We start from the raw sequence: 25,212 nt of genomic DNA, 5'->3' as shown, positions 1-25,212 counted from the left end.
GGTAAGGATACACTCACCTTCTCGCGAACACCTTTCACTATTCATAAACACATGCTTACGGTATGGTCCGAATCGTACATGGAGTCTGCTCTATGTGGAGATGTTTTATGAATATGGAATGTTTTGTCGCGCATATGTACACTATCATAACGGTTAATATGAGAGAGGGGTCATACCTGGGCTGTTTCCTTAGTTTGCCCATGTTGTCAAAATATCTATGTAATTGAGCAATTAAGCAGAGAAGTGAATTACAACAAAATTTAGTAAACAATATTCATTATATATAAGCATTTTGCACACACCTGCAAATACGTTAAGCACCGCTTGCTATATATTTCCATATGGAATTGTTATATTTTAGTCATTTTTCTAACATATTTTTCTTTACTCATATTGAAATACAGAAACCGTCATCGATTTTCTAATGACAAGTTTTTGAATTTCTCCACGACAATAGTTAGTTGAATACCCTTCTGACCCTTCATATAACATAGCTCAGTATTTACGACCATCTGGTGGAAAAAAGCGTTCCTGTACCAATTGTCCAAGAGGAATCGGTGGTATTTTGGACTAAATCTAAATGAGATCCATGTCATATGTGGATATTTGAAAATAAACAATGGGCAGTGCTTAACTTGATTTCATGCTTACATATTGACGAGTATATGTGTGGTACACAACTTAAGCTGTTTCGCGTCATTCTAAACTTTCCGCAAGAATAAAAGAAAGTCATTTCTATTATGCTCGAACTGATCTTTGGTGGAAGTAACCATTATGAAACACAATGCACAAAATCTCCCTTGGCCTACAAGCATAACAGTTACGTATAATGGGGTATCGTCTCCAAGCCGAGCCAGATATTGTTAAAGGAAGACAAAACCTAGAATTACATAATGCGTTTTGAGCTCAACCATTGCCTCTTTATACATCTTGTCACGAACCGATACATCTGTTTGTGCGTATCAAGCCTACATAGAATGAAATACACCCTTCTCCATGATCTGAAGGCGCCCGTATGTAATTAAAACCAATTAGTTCTTTGACAAAGGCTAACTTTTTCTTCAATTTGTTTCCATTACAATAATTATAGGGTTGCGGTCTGAGCCAAGGTGATATGATACCTCCTGTTCTTTTATGGTGGTCGCTTAGAGTGAAGTTTTAAAGCATTGAAATATTTGATCAAATTCTTAAGTGTCGCGGCCTGGGTGTAGAAGCAGTCAGGGGAAGCTTATGTTGACATATGGCCATAATGATATCAATAATATCCGTTGTAATATAGTTTTAAAAACAAATGTTCGTAGAAACGTAGAAACAAATTGATAAATTATGATAATGTGATATTGTTACTATTATCAACTGGCTGCAGATGAATGAATGAATGAAACACATCACGCTACATTGCATTTATGTACCAACATAATCCTGGAATCCTGGTTCCTTCAAAAATCTGGATGTAGAACTAAATGAAGCGGATGCGGATTGTTAACTACCTTGAAAAGAGTCTCTCCATCCATGTAATTGACAAAGAGCTTCAGCGAGTCGCCATCATCAACCTGACGTTTTGTCCTACGCGGTGGCAACACCCGCCACCCACCGTCTCAAAATGACTTATTTATTAGCCAGGGTCTTCTACTTCTTGCCACGAAATGAAGCGTGTGTATTAGATACACCTGGGCACAGGTAACACTTGACTGACAGGTGTGTGGTTTGTATGTCCCTGTCACGCTACGTGGTGGTCATTAACCTCAGCAAATCTACGTCATACCTCAATACGGTATGAACGCCTGTAAGACATGCTTGAGTGTCTTAATCAGTGTTAATTGTTTGATTAGTTCAAAAAGGTGAATGGTCCTACTTGACGTGTAAAATACAATTGTATTTTTTAAATGAGTTATATGATCGCAATATATATTTGGGTGCACCTTATGAGTCGGAGAGTAATGTGACTTCGGAATATATTGCCTAATGCGAATTTCATCATTTCATCCGATTTATTAATAAATTTGTGTTGTTTTTCTGAAAGAAATTAGAATATATACCATGTTTAGTTTTCGATTAAATATGCATGTTGGTATGCTCATGATGACAAACAAATTAGAGCATCAGTGCAGCAGGGTAAATCGATGTCCAAACCAGATCCAGAACAAACTGAAGAAAAACGTATATTTCACAGTTCCCCCTGTTTCACACAGACCGTATCTGTATAAGGATAGATCAATCATTACATGTATATCTCAACTTGAGATTGAGCAATATAAATAATACTCCGCCCTTCTCAACTTGACGGATGAACCCCCGTGGGTTAAGTTCATGTATCATATCCTTAAACCTTTCATCTTTCAAAGTTGATATGATGTGAGCTACAGCTATATTGGTGAGGTTACAGAAGTCTTTTAAAAGTCCAGAAAAGTAAGAATGCCTTCAAATCAGCACATCTTACTGACGATAGCCCACTAGCTTGTGTGTCATCCAAGTTATAATGTATTTTTTTACTGGGAACGAAAACCTAATTTCGTAGAGATGGGCTAGAAAACTTCAGATTTCAAAGTGACAGTTTTGCTTCATGCTTTCATTTCTGTGTCGCAAAAGTCGAAAAACATTAAAAAACAATTTGAAAATTGATAATATTGAATTTATATAATAGGCGTGAAAACTTGACATTATCTTGACGAATCAGTGATACATAAAACAGCAACAGAAATGTATCAAAACTATCTTGGGCAGATTTCCAGCATTGGTAGTGTATGACCAAAAGTGCTTTTTCATTTTCAAACAATGGTCAATAAAGGTTGTGTATCATTACATTTTTTTCTAATTCAAGGAACGTCATTCCAAAAGTAATATTTAATATTTGAAACATATCTTTAAGACGCAAGGAAATACATAAAGCTTTGTAAAATGTGAGCACTAATTAGAAATGTAATGCTCTCTCAGAACATGATTAATAATTTGTCGTTTGTCACCCTTATTACAACTTTTTTTTAAAGATTTAACCTGTAATGATGGTAAAAATGATTGATAATGAAGATCATTATTTCTAACATTCAACGTGGGCATGTCCCCTTATTCAAACTGCAAAATACACATTCAGGAATAATTGGATTTTTTTCAGGTCATTTGTCATATTTGTCAACCTTATCCGTGGCATCATGAAAGTTTCTGGAAATGGCAATTTGCGGTTTACATCTGTGGAAACTTCATTTGAAACTGACAAGCAAGGAATTGAAATCCATCATACAAAACCGTGCCCGCTACACAAATTAAAACAGAAATCTACATCACCTTCTGTCATCAATAACCACAATTTATCCACAAGTCGAGATAAGAATCTAGATTTCGGTTATAAATTGCAGAACACTGAAGATGGTGGTATAACGACACTGCCAAATCGCCCGATTGCAGATATGGACGCTAATTTGTACGAGATCGATTTCTACTCGCACTCTTTGAAGTTCACGCTTATTAATAGACAGTTTCCTTTTTATGCCTCGCCGCAAAATTCACGGCAAAATTTTGTTGAGACTTCTGTTAAAGTTCAAGGCGATAACTCCGGAAACTTTAGGCTTCACAAGTAACTGGCTACAGTCATTAAGGCGCTGCTCTTCAGAAGTGAGTACAGGGCAGAAAAAAACCAAGATGGCCGTTGCATTATTGTAGCAAATGCGACTTAGGTGAAAGGTCTTTTGAAGGAGAAGCAGTTCTAGATTAATCTACTTAGATAACGGAACGATCCAGTGATGCGGGAAGCACGAGGCTAGATTGCCTCTTTCAAATTCCGCGTACACTTGAATAAGGTTCACCAGGCGTAACTCCGGTAAAAATGAATTTCCGCCCGCGCATGCGCTGAGCTTCAGAGTTAACAGATCCGGTCATAGATACTTCCGATTCAGAAACCTTTTCCACAAATTCCATTTCCAAGTTTGGCGATTATTTCGAACGTGTTCTTTATAAACTCTCTTAGTCATCTATTCGACTTTCCAGGCCTTTGTGACCAGGCCAAGCTTGAAATAGAGTAACGTTTCAATAACAATATCAACTCCTGGCCGTAACTTCTTAAGCTGGTTATATTCTGATTGCCAAAGATGCTGTACAATAAGGAATGTGATTGTCCTTGTATGAACCAGACTAGAGCTCAGCTTTAGATCAATGGAGGTTGTCCCCTTCCATTATTTGGTTAGTAACGAGGGACAATTCAAGAGCGGAATATTTGAATTTTTAAAAGTAAGGAAATTAAAATTCAATCTGGAGGAAATACGCGTTTGTGCCCTGCTTTTTTACGTCGTAGAGGAAACACGTGTGAGTAACAGTTACTTCCTTTCTGTGTGATCGCGTCAAAGAGATTATTAAACAGTTTCTGCCACAGATGAGGTGCGGTGACAAGAAGTTTAACGTCGTCTTCTAATATTATTGCACTTATGTAGCGTTTGTTTGTTTGTTGTTTAACGCCACACTCAGCAATATTCCAGCTATATGTCAAAAATCGGATCTGGACCAGACTATGCAGTGATTGATATCATGAGCATCCATCCACCCAATTGGAATATGATGATAAGCATCAACCAATTCAGCGAGCCTGACCACCCGATCCCGTCAGTCTCCTCTTGTGACAAGCATGGGTTCCTGAAGACCAATTCTAACCCGGATCTTCACGGGTACTTATATAGCGAGGCTCGCGTGTGTGGCTGCTTGTATTAGTTTGGACTAGTGTCGGTTTTATGGTCCTTACCACTGGGATACCATGATGCAGGTTAACATGAATACCCCACTCAGACACAGTTTACTGACTCGGAGCCGACCAACTCTTGTTTTATGCCCTAAAAGCCGGGTGCCAGACAGGACAAGAGCAAGTACAATCTCATTGACGCGGCCAGGGGATCGAACGCCTACTTTCTGCTCTCTGGGCAGACGCTCTATCGACTAGACCACGGAGGCGGTCGTTTCAGCCATAGCGATCTGAGACGTGCATGATAAAATCTTTAGTTGACAAACTCGGAGAGTGTTTGAGAGAGTGAGTGAATGTTGTTTAACGCCGCGGCCAGCAATGTTCAAGCAATATCACGGCGGTCAGTAAATTATCGAGTCCGGCTTAGAATTGGTCTTCAGCAACCCATGCCTGTCATAAGAGGAGACTATGCTTGTCGTAAGAGGCTCGCTGACTTGGTTGATGAAAGTTATCGCATCCCAAATGCATAGATCGATACTCATACTGTCGATCACTAGACCGCCGACAGATACTAAGTAGGTAGAATAGAGTGTTGAGTTAAACGGCAAACAAACAAACTAAATGATCGAGCCTGGCCCAGAAACACCACGATGTCGGGGCGTGATCACTCGTCGCCAAGCTTGTCACCGAGCTTGACATCCGATGCAATGGATTCGCCTCTTACTACAAGTCCCGGGGACCTATTCCAACCATGATCCAAAGGGAGAAATGCTGGTATGCGTTCATATAGACCGTACACTAAAAGCGACAGACCAAGGTCAGTCTTTCTTAACCAATAGGTATTTTGCAAGAACCGCTTTCAAAACCGCCCGTCTTGTCAAGTTCAAAGCGGCTTTAAAACCAAACTCACTCACTCACGGAGTTCACGAATTCAATCGGAGAAAATACGATTTTTGTATCATTTGTATCATTTACATTGGCACAATAAGCCAATCTAACAGATCAATTTCCAGTTAAATTTAAAAAAAAATATAATTGACATTTTTTGTTGTTGAACTGATTAACATCGAGGACTGATGGACAAATTCATTTTAACATATTGTTTAGTTCGAAGTATTGTTGAATTTAAATAATAGTATCCAATTACTGAATATGTGCACGTGAGTTTGTTAGTGGAATAATTGACACTTCTTGCACAATAATCAACAGTTTCGATATTGGCATCGTGGTAATGTTAGTTTTGTGGGAAACAGTACTTAACAAATTCCCTGATATTTTCCTAACGACAATGGGTATAATAGCTAAAGCTCTTCACTTTAGGAACGAACGAAAACAACATGTTTGTTAAGGAACAAACTTTGATTAATTACGAATCTTTCAACTCTCAATTACCGAACAATAGGATTGTAATTATATGATATTTGAGGCATTCTCAACACAGACTTTCATTCCTAATTGTGATGAAAATACAATTTAATCACCCCGTATTCTCGCGACAGACAGTACGCTGAAAAGCTGTCGTTTTCAAAACATGAGACTTGGGTCTTAATTTACACTTGTTTAGTGTTTATCTTGCATATTGAACAAAGAGTCAGAAAACCACGCAGTTCTCACAATGGTCGCTAAGTTGATTTAACGTTGTCTAGGTCGGTTGTGCAAGTATAAAAATTTCAGCAAATGCATTGTTAACTCCTGTCGTTAGGTTTTATAAAGTAGACAAAGGGTTTACATCAACTGTCTGTTCAGATCAACGCACATTTGCATGGCTTCCTTTGTTAATAACAAACCTACAAAATATGCATTTAATCGGTTTTAAAAGAATAGACCTCTCACGCATGGACACCCCGTGGTCGATAGAAAGTATTCACTGACAGAAATTCTTGTAAAAAAATCAATCCGGTTCTCGAACAAAAAAGCCATCAATACTGCAAATTTCCAAATGCATTTTAAATGCATATTTCAGTTTGCAATTGATTAAGGTGCGGTTTTCACATAGTGCTTAACGCGTGCCAATTGTAGTGAGTAGGAACCCAAGGTTTTTATGCCTTTCTACAATAGATAGTTTACCAGAAGACGGATTTATCAAATTCACTCTCATTTCAGACTGATATGATAATGTGTTAATACGGTTTTAATAACTATTTTCCGACAATACAAACTAATCACATCTCACTCGTCTCCTGGCGTTTGATTTCCGCTTCCTCTCAAATCCATGTGAACCGGAAACAGGTCAAGTGTCATGCGCAATGAGGTAAATCGCTTTTGAGCGATTACTTTTTAACTTGAGCTCTTTGAAACCTTCTCATCACCAAACAAAGCGTGAATCGGTAATTTTTTAACCAACTCGCATTATTATACAACTATTACCTCTTTAACACTTATAACGATTTTGTTTAAGTTTTAATACAAAAATATCGAAAGAAATCTGAGAAATTTTCGCGGCTGGCAACATATTTCAATAGGGCGGCCGCCTCTTTGTTAAATGGTAATTCAAACGGGTTTGATCGATCCGCGATGAATGAATACATTTGCATTAGCCGTTACATGCTCTTTGTGGTTTGTGTGGCTCTCTCTTGGAAGGAAACTGCTTGAATTAGTGGTGAGCTTTGCATGACGGTCCTGGCATCACGAGCGTGTTTAATACTATTTCTAATGCCCAACTCTTCTCGCGGTTCTAACCGCAAATCTCGTGTGGCTCAAAATCGCGGTATGACAAATGCATGTGCGTGCGCGCGAAGATCGGGTGAAAAAGAATTAACAAGGGAAACCTAACCTTGGAGGCTATGATATCCAATGTTTGCAATCTTTTCCACACATAACAACGATGTTTGTCATCTGGAAACTACACAGACAAATAACGATTATTTAAAATGATTTTACGAAAATTAGAGCATTTGGATGTACATTATTATCAGCCTTTTAGTTGTGGATGCATTTGAAAACGAGACAAGACTTGGATTGCGGAGTATGGTTTTTGAGATAAATGTAGCCTTGCAATATAATGCATCTGTTAAACCTCGCTAATCTGGACGGTAGGTTATTCGTGAAATCGTCCGGGATAAAGAATATCCGGATTGCGAGTCATCATTTGCGGAGTACTATCTTTAGTCCTTAGATGTTACTTTTCGGGTTTTCACGGCGTATATTTTCATATGGATGTATCAGTAGGGTTTTCTTATCAGTTGGTCTTCCTCTCGCGTCTATACAAGAGTTGCGTCCCTTTCATTCCGCGGGACCCCGCAATGCGCGGGAAGATAGCTGGGTTTCGATAAGTAATGTAGGTAAATACGGTATGTTAACTGGCAGATTCATAAATCACATTGTTTTTAACGTTATTATGAGAAAATGTACTCAGCTTCCTCATCTAGATGGGGGTGCTGGGGGTGACTCCCTGTTTTTCACACACGTTACATGTTTACAGAGTCCTCGGCCAGGTCACATGGGTATTACGTGCATCCCTCTTTCAAAACCCCGGATCCGCCTCTGATCAACCCATTTTGATTGAGAATTCATTTCGTGAGTGAGTGAAGTTTAATTTAACGCCGGTTTGGGAATCTTCGAGTGAGTTAGTTGGGTTTAACACCGCATTTAACAGTATGCCAGTTATATCACTATATGACGGCGTGTCAGCTTAATGTGGGAGGAAAGCCCGGAGTGAAGCAGGTCTCAGACGTTTACCACTTCGGTGAAACCCACGAGCACGGGTATGGTGCTGACAAACCTAGAAACATAATCGGGGCGAACCGGGATTCGAGGGAATCTTCGAGATAGTCGGTGCGCCAAGAATGAGTTTAAAGCGTCGGTGTGTCGAGTTGACGCAACCACTGTACACACTGATCACCACCCTAATCAAGTGATATCGCATATAAAAAAACCCACATGACCTAAACTTTAGTTCGAAGTTTGAAACACAAGTAGGGGGTGTTATTTTATTACTGTCATATGTAAGACTTTGGTATTGTGTTCGTTTTAGGTGATATTAATAATAAATAATAATTACAAATTTAATATACATGTTCATATGAGTGTTATGATTTTAGAGTACATTGTTACTTGATCAATGTCGTATTCTATGAAAACGCGGTATCACATTATGTAAATAAACAATGAAAGTTTCACATTATTGGTATTCGATATGCTCCCTTAAACGGAAATCGAATTATGAAACTAATCTGAAAATACACATCGTTAGGGTTGTAATTAAACAAGAGCAACAGAATATTTATGAATAAAAGGATGCGATGGTTCATCTCTTTCTGCACAACAACAATACTAATACAATAATATATATAATACACAAGCTGAGTGCAGTTAGCGATAAATAAGATACAATAGATGGACACATCATAATTGAAAAGGGTTCTTTTATCGTTCCAATCCAGTAGTATTATCGGATTTGTTGGCTACCGACAGGTGCAAGGTCATTTAATAAAAAGAGATTCTCAAAGGAACTTGTAGCAAGAACGAAATGGAAGTTGACTGTTGTTATTCCGAACAAGTTTAAAGTGGTGATAAATGGTGTTTTTGAACGTGCATTAACCTGAAACTGCAAAAAGTCGTTAGATAATTACATTTTTGTTTTTATTAACACCTAAAAGTTGTTATCAATGTGTTATCCAACAAGTTTTCGTTTAAGTTTGATTTTACAAAATTACACGCAGCGCGGTGATAGATATTTCAGGGGGCGTGTCTACTGTTATGTAGATAGCAGACGCGTCTCAGGTTTCAACACGGAAGGGGCCGTGTCGAGCCTATTCTCTCCAGCAGAGGGCGGGCTTGTGGGCTTTTCAACATCACAGCGTGTATTGTGGTGTGTTTAGCCACCTGTTGTCAATAGCGATAGTTTGATGTCTTTGTGTAGTGCTGTATGTGTCACAGTAATATCATAATTATTTCCTTTTTCTAATTGTATATTTAAAATGTATATTAAAGTACATTATATTCAAATGACAAATAAAAAATTGTATTAAGTATTGCCGGCCTCATGGCATTTAGTGAGTGAGTGAGTTGGGTTTAACGCCACTTTTAACAGTATTCCAGTTAAATCACGGCGTGTCAGCTTAATGTGGGAGGAAAGTCCGAAGTAATGCAGGTCTCAGACGTTCACCATGGCCTTTAGTACTAAACGCAATGAGACTTATAGTAATGTGTCATATCAACGCCACTCTGAATAGAAAATGATATTAGCAACATTCTTGATATACATGTGTAATAAGACAGGCAGTTTCTTTTTCAATACATTCCAGGCCTTCAAAGATTCGAATTTTTCTCCCTCGTTGGATAGATATTAAAGAATAAACTCAATAAACCTTTTACGGGTAACTACATAAAACAGGACAAACAAGAAAGAAGTGGTATTTATCTTCTATGAGTTGCAAATTAGACCTTCTACAAGGGTGCACGAGTGCATCATGATATTCAGTATTCGTTTAATACATGATTTAACTGAAGATGAGAAAATGATTTTAAAGAGAAAAGTCATTTATACTAACATGACGAGCCCAAAATACCTCGGTACAGTTGAAATACATACATACATACATACATACATACATACATACATACATACATACATACATACATACATACATACATACATACATACATACATACATACACACACACACACACACATATATATATATATATATATATATATATATATATATATATATATATCCTATTCACATCCTATTGAGACACGATTATTCATGATACATACATATGTAGATGATTTCACGGGATTTGCTTTATGCCTATTCGATCATTAATTATGTGAAAACTTGACAGATTTCAGATTTAATATGAAATACTTAACAATTTCGTTAAGTATTAAATCATGACGAATGTTCTAGTTCACATAAAATCAATGGTTATAGTCACACTGCTCGAAACTTTATTCACTATCCAATCATAGGATTACAACTACACAAAGGGAAATATAATAAAGGAATTACTGAACAAATGTACATGTGGTGATTCTATTATTATGAATCATATCACAAATTATGAATTATAACACATATTGTACTTAGGTTTGGGTGTTTTGGAGAAGGTGTTTCCAGGTTGTTCGGGCCGCGTGTATGCTGTATGATGCAACATTCATGTACAGAGCTTTACTACTTCCCAATCTACCCGTGAAGATCTGGGTTAGAATAGGCCTTCAGAAACCCATGCTTGTCTTAAAAGACGACTATGCTTGTTGTAAGAGGCGACTAACAGGGTCGGGTGGTTAGGCACGCTGACTTGGTTGGTGCAAGTCATCGTATCCCAGTTGTGTTGATTGATGTTCATTATGTCAATCACTAGATTGTCTGGCCCAGACTCGATTATATATAGAACGCCGCCATATAGCTGGGATATTGCCGAGTGCAGCGTTAAACAAAAAAACAACAAATAAATAAAATGTCCAAATCATGTTGTAGGCCTAAACATGGATAATGTAATAGTTATTAAAGTACACAACACATAAATATGAAAGAATATAAAATACATTACTCATTACTACATACAAGTTCAACATAAGCACGTGTAAATAAAAAAGTACAAAGCCTTTTTAAAACTTGCTTCTGAAATAAAATGTACAGAGAAAGACATGTACACGTAAGATATTTTCTGCTTTATAAGTAGAAAAATATGCTTGTATTATTGTATGAACTTACTGAATGGTATATGTTTAACAGTGACTATTTATTGTTTGTGAGAACGATCATTTTTCTTTCCACATTGTGTCGGAACCATTAAATACATCGATAACTACAACCGAGTAAAGCGATTAGAAATCTGGACGGATTGAAATGACAAGACAGGTCCCAATAGACCCTGTGGTGTTATGTATTATGAAGTGTCATTGTTTAATTTGATTCATACAGGAATATCCTATGGCCCTTCTAATTTTTACCTTGATTTTCCTCCTGTGACATGTTGTTTTGTTCTTGGGATGATAAATGACTGCACGATGGCCTATGAATGGAATCTCCCCTCTTGACGGCCTCACGTTGCAGATGAATTAAGGAGTCCACACAATATTATAAATTTTTCATTTCAGGAAGATTATGATTTATTTGTCGTTGATTTCGGTCGATGTTTCTCCATTACATTCCCCTCGTATTCTTCATACAGATGATTTTATGTTGTAGACAAATTAGCACAATGGGGAGGATCGCTGAGGCTTAATGGGTTTTGTCAATATTTGCAATCACTGTGCCTTGTCATTCGAAGCTGATGCTTGCGTGTACGTTTCATGTATGCAAATTCTGCAGGTTCTTCTTTTGATTGTTTGTAGTTAACGTATAACTCAGCAATCTACCAGCTATATGGCGGCGGTCAGTAAGTAGTCGAGTCTGCACCGGACAATCCAGTGATTGATAATCATGAGCATCGATCTACGTACTTAAAATACGATTACATGCATCAACCAAGTCAGGGAGGCTGACCACCCGATCCCGTTAGTCGCATCTATTGACAAGCATAGTCGCCCTTTGCGGCAAGCATTGGTTGCTAAAGACCTATTCTCTATCTACCCGGATCTTCATGGATTCTTCTTTTGAAGTAATGAGATTCATGTATATTATTTAAATAAATTTCAAAATTTAAACTTATCTTTTACGACTCAATAATCGTTCAAGCGTTTAAACATTTAGGCTGTATTGTTTTGGCAGTGTTTCTTTGAAAATATCATAAATCATATTCAACAAAACACATTGTAACCCTGTTTCTAAGCAGAGAATGATTAATGAAATAGGAACCTGCCATGATGAAATTAACACGTGGAACAGACATGCTGTGCTGCTGCAGCATGGTGAAATGTACAATAGCGTCAAACGACACATGCTTTATAGTGAGAAAATCAGATAGTATCTGCACAACCATAAATAATGTTCATGGCCTGTGTGTCACGTGTTGATTGACTGATATGTACACCATATGCATATCTATATACATGTGTATGGGTAGGAGTAATTTAAGATAGAATGTGTCACGTTGTAGGTTAAGGTTATCGTGAAGACGGTTACCTTTTTGTCATTTAAGTTTTCACGAATGAGTTTAACGATATTGTGATTATTCATTGGTTATTCATTACTAGATTCTGTTCAAATCAAACAAAGAATAATAAAGCCCTAAATAATCTAGATGGACGCTTTTGATTAATTCAACCATTTTATTCAAGTAGTTTTAGACATAAAGGTTTAACATTGATATGCGAAAAGGGAGATTTATGCCGTATTAAATGTATATATAACGTCATGTTGGATATGACGTTACATATAAGGCAAAACGTAAAAAAGCAAATTATTCATAACTCCTCCACAAAGGATTGCAAAATTATAACGATGTAAAAAAACAATATTCATGTTGATAATCATCATCTAATGACGCTACGTCACTAGGGCAGAGTTCAGTTATTTTAAATATAGCGTAAAAGTCTCTTTCTGACCTGTCTCTCGTTCTCAGCTTAGACAGATCGCGTATTTTTTATGCTGTGGCCCCCCATTTGGTCTACCGTATTCACAGCTGGGCTAAAGTAAGATTAATGTACACAAATAACACAACACTTGGAAATCTAATTTTCATTCATGCACCACACAGCTCCTATGCACAATCACATAACATATGTCCAATAATGAGTTAAAATTACATCCCTCCATTCACAAATGACATCTATCTGTGATCCCCGCTGCACCATGTACTATTCAAGCGCCCTAGTTCGACCTCTATAAATAGGTTTATAAGCCTCGTAACAGCCTATCATCAAAAATGACACAGGGTAAAAATACTACAACCTTTACCCAAAATGAGTCATTATACTCCGTTGTTATTTCACTAAATGCCTCACACTCCAATCTGTCGGGTCTGGCAAGCTAAATTTAACTCATTCATACTTTTGACAAGAATATCCTTTTTGACCTTGGGCCAAAACTCACAAGGTCACGCCCTTGTCTTGTCACCGAGATCCTAATCTTATTTAAGGTCAAAGAATGTTAATATAACCCCTACTAGAATTCCTACTGGACCACAGACTCGTTCTACTTGATACTACTACTTAACATACAGATCTAAATCCTCAACGAACACAGATACAATCAAATCTCAATACACACTAAAATCCATGTCTCTGTTGAGTTAAAAGAATTTGGCTGTATAAACTTCAAAGGGCAGTGTCGCGTTTTCAACTTATATAATCACTTCCAAAAAGTCAGCTGCAAGCTCCGACTTTTACCCTTAAAGGTCACGTGGTAATTTATTCTTATTATAGAGATGATGAGATAAATGCACATAACGACCGTAAGATAAATAGCAAATTATGCCTCTATTGAGTAAAGCCATTTGTTACAGCCCGACCTGTCACCCCCTCCGTAATACAACATAATCATAAGAAATAGCATTCGAGCCACAGAGGTGATACAATCACTGGAGATATATCTAACTAAATCTACAGTGTCAATTTCAAATTAAATATAATTGTAGAACCACCCCCCAGCTGGGCCGAGTATGTCTATTTCATGGGGATGATTGCTACGTGCATGTACATGTGAAATGAACACGGGTTAAATAAACTTGACGTTTTGCTATGACTCTGGAGCATATAGTCACAGTTATTTAACACCGTGAGGCCGTGATACGGCACTTATCGCAGCAATGCATGTATATGAAGAACAAGAATACCTTCTCGGTGTGGTTGAATACAAGTGTACATTACGTGAAATTAAGCAACGTTCATTAACTCTATGGATAAGGAAAAATTAAAATATTATGCATTCTTGCAGTCGCAAAAAAAGTAATTTTGATATAAAAATTAGGAAGATAAACAATTGGTTTATGGGGTATTTTTGTGTACAAAACGCGACTGTTTATCGAAAATCTAACAACAGGGCGTTGCTTGTTCACAATAAAAATATCCCAAACATAACATGGCGTCGCATTCATTGAAATATTTAACACAGAGCTCTGTTCTCTTGATAGGTACTTCATAGAATTTAAACTTATATTCGTTTATGGTTCATATAATGATAGTTATGTTTGCACGGTATATGAAAATGGATAATCTTTTGAACTCTTCTATACAGCCAATAACATCATTATATTCGATAGTAAAATCAGTGTATATATGCATGTATTCCCATGGTTAGAAAGGGTCACCGGAATGTACCGGAATGTACCGGAATGTAGCGACATGTGAGAAATCATTGTACATATTGATTCAATATACAATGACTTGTCACAAGAGTTGATAGAACATCTAAACGATCAATTCGACCACAGCTGGATGTACCATAGAAATTGATTTAGTTACAAAGGTTTATATATTAAACAGTTAATGTTATTGGAAAGTTATCTTTTAATACCGAAACTCAACTCCCATCACAAGTAAAGTTTCAGACTACAAATCATAACTTTCCAATTAAGACTTATCGAAATACCTAAGTCTCTAAATAGATAGTACGTAGTTCCTTATCAGTGTTTGATGAATTTCATCTGTCGATGTGAGCCCTTTACACAATTAGGAGTTAGTTATATACAGCTGAATGTTTGTTGTGTGCATCAAAGGTGAAGGCACTGAATTTCTTGCCACAATTTCTAGTTTTTTCAACATATTGAATAAGTACAATGACATTGCTTTATTTCTTAGCATCCTGATCAGTTTGTAAACAAAGGTAAATAATTGTAACATACGCTCTTGTGGTATTGTTTGAGGTTTAGGAGAATCAAGATTATACAAAATGTCGATAATATTGAGTTTAACGTTAGCCCCAGCTCCCTGTGACAGATGTAATAAACACGTGTTATATGGTGATGCATACACTGCACATTTCATTACGTGTGTGTGATATTGATTGCTGAGCATTGTCAAGAGGCTAGGGCCACAGTTTATCCAATATTAGCGGTGAAAGACAATACATGATAAGTAGTTACACACTGATAGTGAAATATATCAATGTATATTGCACCGGGGTCAGTAATGAGACAGGCCTGAGGGGGTAATTAATATCAACATATATGAAATGTAAAACAAAGGGATAGTACTATGATTAATGCACCGCGTACAATAGTGATACATGTTGATAGACTGGGGTCAAACTGTGTACTAGTAACAAATTAGTTATTGAGAGACAACTGTTTTGTGTTAGTTCGCCTTAAAAATGTAATCAAAACATTTAAATTCGGGGTGAAATTAGAAATTGAAGAAAAAAATCGTTAAACAAGTAAAGTTACGTATTCGTAATAAAATTGTCGGATTTGTGAGTGAAACAGGTGAACTTGACATTCATTGTAACGAACTCGGTTATTCCGAAACATTATTATCTCGACTTCAAAACGCAGTTCGAACACACTATGTGGTCCACTGTTTCTCGATCATTCGGTTATATCGAAGTCGGTAATGGTCCCTTTTACTTGGGACTCAACGAGGTCCACTCCAGCTGCAGAGACGCTTTGATAGTGTTCGCTAATGCTTGAAGGATGTATTTAATGAGTGAATTTACAGGTACATAAACCACCCTTTAAACGAAGAGCCTTGTCATATTCAATATTAAGCTAATGTGTGATAATAAATTTATAACTTTAAAGCTTAAAGGATCTGGTCAGTACCTTAGGATTTGTAAGAATGAGCATAAACTTCACAAAAAAGGTCTTTAAACATTGAAATTCTCATTTTACAATAAACGCTAAACAGACATAAGTTATGTGCAGATGTCACGCAATAACAGAATATGACACGGCGATCTAGGTGCATTGATATGTGTGTCAGTGTTGATTATGTCTCGGTGATGTGTCAGTCGCTGATAGTCACAGGTACAACTACCTGTTTAGTCATTAACGCCTTTCACCTGATATGGGTGCTTGCCTTATACAAAGTTGATGTACATAGGTGTCAATGAAACGATTGGTATTCCAAAAACATCAACCACCATATGTTGTGCAAGAGGCAAGATTAACATTCGTATATAGCAATTTAAACAATATGCGTTTGCCTCAAAGTAAATCTATCCTGAACACTAAACCGAATATGTGTATTATGGTATTCTACATTGAATTGGGAATATATGTACAATGCACTCTTAAGTCAGGGCCTCGTTAATCTGGTGACCCCACAATCTGGACAAGTATTGCAGAAACGTCTGCATACAGAGAGGAATATTCATTACTCGGTACATACGATTGGTTAATCTGGACATTTAGTAATCTGGACGAGTTCAAGGGGAACTGTTAAGTCCGGACTAACGGGTTTGGTTGTATGTCAAAGTAACAAACATTATGTTTATTTTGTGTGTTTGTGGCGGACGGGATACAAACGGGATCAAAGTGGGTGATCTTCAGTGTCATTCAGTAAATTGATTATTCAAGCCGTTTCAATTAGACATAAATGTTGAACCGAGGTTAAAGGAGCATGGAGGTTGGGGGGTGAGTTTAGAGGTGGGGGTGAGGTCACCTGTGGTCAAGGGGGAGGTAATGAGACTGTAGGTCAGAACTGACCGCCCTTCAGACTGACACAAGCGATAAAGATTGGAGAAAATGACAGACTTTGTCAGATATGATTGAATTATGATCAGATAAGAGATTGGCTTCGGACATCGAAATTGATTTACGAAAATATGCCAGTGTAGATTGAAATAACAACTGAAATGTACATGCGTATGATGTTCAAGGATTTGAACAAAAAAGTCTCTGATTCACTGGAACTTGAATGATCGTAGGTGCATCTGACTTCAAGTGGAAATGATACAAATAGTTTTAAACACTTCGAGATGTCATCCAAGGTTGTTCATTTCAAAAGACGTCAAAATGGTTATTTATCACAACTGATTATCATATTTCATTTTTCCACTCAAAAATGAATCATATATATATATTTTTCATAATATAATCAATCCTTTGAAGACATTACTTATAAATCCCCAAACTACCCTCTAGAATAAGTAGTTTTCCTCTTTTACACTTCACATATCGTTCAGCACTGAACACATTCCACCCAGAGGGAACCGTTTTTGGAAGGTAGGTGTAACGACAACCGCTACTTACACCATTACTGTTTTTTTCATCGTCAACGACGAGGCACACTACCTTTCACACCCCTATTTGTCTTCGTTATTACATATATTGTTGATATATTAAAAATGAAGAGTTTGGTAAGCCTACTTGGTTGTTTTCGTACTAATATTTTTTCTTTTTATGTTAATATACGTACATGCAAATCGCCCTACATCACCATATATTTTGTCTTCATACTGAACTTATTCAATACCGTTCAGTCCGTGTTGCATAACAATTAGCATCTTGAATGACGTTACATAAAAGCAAAATCAACATCTAGAATATACTGGTCTTACATATGTATGAAATTATGTGATTATTTAATGATGTTTTTTTCTTCGATATCACATTTGCAAACTAACACTATTTATGTCATATCGTTAACCATTTTTCTATTACATATAGCTTCTTAGATTTTACTATTTGATTTGTCGATATCTTTCATACCATATCTTCCAAATCTGTCCAAATAACATCGTGGGGGCTTTTAGATAGTCTCCTTTAAAACAAAAGCCTTAGCATCAAAATCAGAAGGGTGTCTTTAATACCCAGGCACTAAAGGCAAGTAATTTCTCCAATATTCCGTTTGTCATTAGTTTAGCCTTGGGCTGGATTTGCATTTCAATCACAATTAGCAGTCCTAGCCCCGACCTGTCGGCTCCAGTGGTCGGATGAGGTTGGAGATCAAGTGAAAGTGGGAGGTGGCCGAACTCGGACTGTGGTCAGGACCTGATGGTAGCACTCCAGGGACAATCTCTCGCTGGTGTGACCACACTGAAATAATTTAATTATACACAGCTACGAGGTACGGACCCCAGGCGAGGTTAGGCTTGTGCTATAAATATGAAATATGATTTAGACATCCATGCAATATACATGGAAAGATGATTGGAGATTAGAGTAATGGTGGAATTAATCTGATATTGACATGATATTGACATGATATGGACATCATATTTGATACCGAATACGTGCATTGTGATTTTGAAATTGGTTCCCTGCAAGAACGAGAAAATGAAGACACTTGGCTTGAAATAGCTAACTTGTTGTTATTACCTGCTTTCGCTGTAACATATCGTGTTACATGTTACAGGGCTGGAATCAAAGACGAAGATATTTCAAAATTCGATTTTGTATGATTTAATACAATGCTTATCCTTGAATGACTTATTTCAATATCTGTAAACGTACCTCGTTTGTTTTTATTACCCGATATTCCTGTTTCACGACTGGAAGGAAGAAGTCGTATATTTTTCATTTTTCATAATTTTCAGTTCAACTTCCCCAGCAGGTACATACAGGTATGGATTTTCATCTCATTGAAACAATATCTGACGGTACACATGTTGAAACAAAGATTTTTCATTTTAAATATAATCGATTTTTTGACAATAGCAGTGGTATGATACTTCACAAATGCCCACGTATAAACGTCGCTGATGCGAATATGTAAACAAATGGAATCATTGTTGTCATTACATCCATCATTTTTTATTTCAAATTAAAAAAACCTCCTGAAATGTGTGTCAAAGTGTAATTAGTCAATGAAAAGATATTATTTTTGTGCCACACTTGTACGAAAAGTAACGCATTTCAAGTCAAGTATTCTATGTTTTACAACAAAAATAAGCGCTGGCGAGCCTATAAAAGAGTTACCAAATGAAAGTATGTTATAGCTATGATAATTGATGCCCGTATTTGTAACGCAATTAATATAGCCCCATGTTTATATACAACAGTACAGTTTACTGATATGCAAAGGTCCACTGATCGGGTTTTGGTCAGCCCAACTACCTTATAGTGATTAACCATGGTTTAAACTTCAGTTCAAATTTTCCAGACTTTATATTTTATAAAAGTATTTCGACTAAATCCCCCTTCACGCCATTAACCTTCATTTGTGTTTAGCACACCTTATATTACAGTGTAACTGTCTGGTTTTCACGTGTTAATTACAACATATGTTGAAGAGCTGAAACACCTGTGTTTGCAATTTAGAGTTCAATCAGCTCACAAAAAGACTGTCGCTTCACATCGATATGGCGAAGACTTTATAACCAGGCCAGGCTTTTGATTTAATCGAGGATAAGAATGTGAGTCCTACATAGAGTAAAATAACTCAGGGTATGATCAGGTAATGATTAAGTTAAATAATGAATGGAATCCTGTACAATAGATAAATTCGAATATATGTATATAAATTAACTTAAAACATGACAATCAAAATTTTTAGAAATATAGCAAAACGTTCTTTTCCCTGCTACATTGGAAGGGTGATCGAATGTGTATATATTTTATAGCAGTTACTACAATTATCGTGTTCGGGCTGCCATGTATAATCGAGAGACCCCTGCTGTATTAGCCAGTATTTTTTAGCCCTCTTATCCACCAAATGCCAACACCGCCTGAAGGCTTGGTTAATTTGCTGTCAAATACACCCATAATGTGTTAACTATTGCGTGGTCGTTGAGAGGCATATGTGTCGTCCATGCCGCCTCTCCAACCTCTATCTAGGCAGATTAAAACCGTGGGAAATTATGTATTGTATAGAAATCAAATTTTCTTACCATTTTAAGATACAAATATAGAAGTTGGAAGCAGAATGGGCGCGATCAATATTAATCTCGATTATAAACAATTGTTTTATGAAAATATAGGGAAGCTGAATAAGCAATTATAAATATATATCCAATTCTGGTCCAGATATGGACATATTTCTTATGGCCTATCATGTTTGTTTCAAAGTGTTGATTGTACATCACACAATGTTTGGCATTCCTGTTTATGAAACATGTTATCTAAAATATATGGTTACTAAAATAATTTTCATCACTTTCCGCTGAAACAAATTCAATAATTCATCGGTATGGTTTTATGTAAGAATAAACAGTTAACCTTAGAATCCTGAATAGTAGCTAGGAAAATATCCGGCTAAAACCGTCTGACCATTCCCAACTGACCATTCCACCTAAGTTTGACCAGCAGACCAACAGACCAGCCAGGTTCACAGTATCAGCTGACCGCTCTGACCGAGGTGTTTTGCTCGCTCGCCTCTGACCACAAGCGCGTTAAATTGACCTACCATGCAAATTAATTTTGCCTTATTAGTGCTTGCTCGACCCCCGTCCTGATTAGACTGTGGCTGAGTAGACCGACTGATAAACTAGTTAGTATCATGTCATTGTCTACATTTTCCCTTGTCAATAACCACCGCAGGCTTGTTCATTTCCTATTCAGTGCAAATACAGCGCCTCCGTGGTTGCAGCTTTCATGTACATTTCAACGTGGATTTGTATATAGCTTGTACATGCACATTTAACCTCATACAAATAATTCATTTCTCATTGGGCATGAACGCTGTATTTATTTGGAAATGAGATTTAGTTTCAGCTTTATGCATACTGAGGAGTAATACCCATTTATGTTGACAAATTTAACATTGACTTGAGTTTCACAACAATGACCATAAAATTCACAACTTATATAAACAGTTCGTTCAATAACTGATTTAACACAAATGGATATGTTTAAAATTACAATGTTTGTACAATACTGAGCTTATATTACCAGAACTATTACATACATATAGCCATGTGGATTTCTTCGTAACAGCTGTTGATACGTATTCGTCCCAGGACAGGGCAGTTTTAAGAGGTTAATTAAATACACGTTGTCTGAAATAACTTTACAAAGATATATTAAATATTGACCGAGTTCACAATGTTTTAGGGCCTATTATTTTATTCACAGTAAGGTCTACTTATTTTTGACATAATTAAATCAGTTCATGGTCTAAAATATTGATCGTAGTTCGCGACCAGTGTAAAGGATTTATTTATTGGTACATACCTACAACCTGGTTATAAATCAAATCCATTAATTTCCACATGGTTCAAATCTATTAATTTCCACAGCTGCCTATAAAGAGCAAAATGTACGCCAGCTCTAGAAGAATTGACTTGATAAAGCTAGACGCATATTTTGCACATGGGGCAGCGTCCAAGATATGACACATACCGAAATTGTTGTTAATATCAATCTTTGATATAAACCATTTGCTACTGAGTTATCAAATTTAACGATATCTGTTCGCGTTTTTTTCGAAAACATCAAAAGGAAAACGCAGATGTTCCCGATTTATGTTTTATAAATGTGTCACCAAATATACTTCAGCAATACATTCCAGCTAGTTCTCATTGTGTTTCTCTTCACACATATAGCGTCTGGTGTTCACATCTGTTATTTTTTGTTGTTTACGATAAGAAAAGAACATGCGGGGACAAAATCGATATCTGGATGTCGCTTGTTGGCTATAGGTACGTTTCTACCTTACAAGTGAGATGGAAGCTCTCAGTGTGGGGCAACTCTGTAGCGTGACCGAGTCCGTGATAAACAAGCTTGACTGAGCAAATACCCCTTACAATATTTCCTTTTACTTTTAATGTTTTACTAACAAACGAAATGTATGTCAAACTACAATAAAAATGTCAAACAACTGGGCCCACCAGTCAAACACAGTGTCCCCTCAATGTCACAAAACAATTAGACTGCCAAACCTGACGGCACAGAGATTGGCATTAATTAAACCATTAATTGATAAGAACATGGACTGTTTAAACAAAATAGATAATACAAAGCAGTAATGAAGTTTTAGGACCTTAAAAATGCTGCCTAATTTTAGCACTAGTTCATATGAAAACTAATGCTGAACACAAGTGTTTCAAATATATCAACTATTTATTTCTCTTTACTGTGTTTATTTATAAACAACGATAAACCCGGCATCCTTCAATACAGAAGAAACTGCGAAACTGAAAGCATTTAAATACAAGAGCAAAATCCATTAAATTACAACCAACATTTTCACAATACATTTTCTAGTCTTCATGACAGAGCTTCATGAATGCTACTTTATAAATGTGATAAATACTTTCAACTGAAATTTGAAAGATTATGAAAAACTACAGGGATTGTCACAAGTGCACACCTAGACCAAAAAACAATTACCAACCTCTAAAGTATTTTATAAAAAGAACCCTCCCATGATCCGGATTTTTGACTCTGGTGTTTTTATCTAGTTCAGGGTTTGTAAACCCCTCCAAACAAGAAATATAGCTTAGCCACGTACTTGAGACACATGCAGGTTACATAACGATGGTGCGTTTGGCAGACGGCAGTTTAGAGAGCCATGTATGAGCGCACCTTGCAAAGCAAACATCCTTAACCCTCACACAGATCTAATACTTTGGTCCCCCGACATTGTGGTATTGACATTTCACTGCAGACCTGTCCATCATTTCAAGGAGAGAACGGGACAAAATGAATTTTTATACTTGTGTAGATTTGGTGTAATAGGTTTTAATCCCGAGAGCTATTCCGCCGTTTGTCTCCCGCCTATGCAAATTAACCTAGAGTGACCTCGTTCTGAACCAATGCTCCACCTCGTGCAGACATCACACCACGGTCGGGCAGACGACAGAAGAGAAGGGGCGAGATTCTACGTGAAGTCGTCTGCTTTCACCCGCCACCGCTGTACCTGCTCTAAAGGGTGTGCAGACGATCTACCCGTTCGGTGAAGCAGTATGCGGGTGTATTTGGGTAAATAATCACCTCTATTCATCCAAGTGGGGCTGGGGTTACGACAGAAAGACTGTCTCGACGATGGGTCAGCCAATTTCGTGCGCTGAATACGGGGAGAGGGTGTAAGGCAGACCCTACCGCTGTTATGTAATCAGTCAGAAATGCATTTCATCGCTCAAACTATCACTTATTGAACAACCATGAAAGAAGCCGCTGGCCCGGACTGCTCTTTAATGCATAGGGGCAGGGCCGTTTCTAACGGTAAACAAAAAGTTTGCAAGACCCAACGGTACCAACTTAGCAACTATGTTTAGGTTCCTAATGACAAGCATGAATAGCAAAATGTCTATGTATACTCACCGGCGAAGGGAAGCGCGGAGCAGCGAGCATGTCCTCGGATCCAAACTCTCTGCTCTACTTCTTAGCAAATTAACAGCGGTAAAGACGAGCTAGCGCGAATGTGCATAATTTACTACCGTTAACTGGGTTTGCAGTTAATAAACGGCGTTTCTATACGTAAATAGCGTTTAGATAACGACGGACAAAACGTGAGTGGTATTGTCCTTAACTCGGCCGTCGTGACGTAATAAATGGGCAAGGAGAACAGGCAATCAGATTTAATCACACGAACGGTAGTAGAGGGGGTTGTCTCTTTCGCAGCTGCACGAACGGGTTAACGAAAACTTGTCAACGGAAACCCCAGTATAGCCGAGGTGGATCAAAGCTGCTTTTAATGAGAAATTCCGAACTTTACGCTTGATGGTATCTCAGATGGTTAGAAGCCTGCAAATGTGGCATTCTTTTCTTGTCTTTGACGGGTTTGAATTTTCGTTGTTGAACGGTACATTTTAGTTGCACGTAGACACGCCATTGTTACGTATTATTTGTTGATTAAATGTTTGTGAATTGTTTCATTAAATGACCATGTTCACCTTTCTGGCTACCTTGAATCTCAGTCGCCAATTTGTCGGTCCTTTTTGAAAGAAATGTGAACATCAAAATACGTTTGCCCTGGTTACTCCCAAGTTAGATTTTATTTTTCGTTTTTCTTTTCAAGCTTAAATGACGGTTATGTGATATTTTCAGTCCAAGATGTTGGTAAACGCATATACACGCATTCCAAGGTGATCAACACACCTAGGGCAGTATAAGACAGCATTTAAAAATATAACTCGATGCACACGCGCTGGGAACAAACAAACATGACTCGTGAGGAATCTCGGGGTACAGTTCCACCACCTTAAAACACCTACGATTAACCCCCACAAAAGGTGTACAGGTCAAAACCTTCCCAAATTGACTGGAATAATCATCTAGTGAATGAGAGAGACCGGAAATGCAGGATGAGGGTTTCTATTTTCGAAGCTAGGGCGGGATGCACCGGTTGCACGCAACCTGCCTTCGCTGTTTTAACCAGATTGATCAGAAAGCTCATTTTCCGTACTTTCCCATAGACAAGAGTATACATTACACTCTCGTGCTGACGTAACGCTTCCTAAGGGCTATGTAACGTCAGGCAATGGAGAATGCTTGCTGGGCCTTTTCTTTTGCGATCCTCCGTCGTTTTTAAGCAACTACAGAAATGGGTGAATGTGCTTCATTTGACAGTGTTTTAATTCTCTGGAGAAAACATCAAAGCGCGGTCCCAGGTGCCGACCAGCGAACAATGCCTTACGAGGGATGGGAGGGGGTGTTGAAGCGGTCGTAAATGACTCGATTCTTCATCGTTGCGGCTGCTGCAGTAGAGGCGGGATGCTCTGGTCGGAGATTGCCGAGATGCGAGGAGGTGTGAAGTGATGTTCGTAGTTGTCATTTGGTCAATGATGAATAGCAGTTAACTGCTTTCATCCATAACGTGTGCCTGTAACACTATTGTATGATTTGAAGCTAAAGGGATGCATCTTGTTTAATTATTTCATTTTCCTTTCGCGGAAATG

General features: G+C 37.5%; 1 long non-coding RNA gene across 1 annotated transcript in view; it reads right to left on the bottom strand.

The window, feature by feature from the left end:
• Window positions 1-23,848, bottom strand: part of LOC124131326 — a 66,235-nt gene extending 42,387 nt beyond the window's left edge. The window contains exon 1 of the long non-coding RNA XR_006860641.2: window positions 23,636-23,848. This is a non-coding gene — a long non-coding RNA (uncharacterized LOC124131326). The remainder of the gene's footprint in view (window positions 1-23,635) is intronic.
• Window positions 23,849-25,212: the final 1,364 nt, after the last annotated feature.

The sequence above is a fragment of the Haliotis rufescens genome, unplaced genomic scaffold (assembly GCF_023055435.1).
Source record: "Haliotis rufescens isolate VD_foot unplaced genomic scaffold, xgHalRufe1.0.p SCAF_1, whole genome shotgun sequence".
In the NCBI taxonomy this organism is placed as follows: Eukaryota; Metazoa; Mollusca; class Gastropoda; order Lepetellida; family Haliotidae; genus Haliotis; species Haliotis rufescens.
Note: the sequence above shows the minus strand (reverse complement) of the source record. Positions and strands in the feature narration are given on the sequence as shown.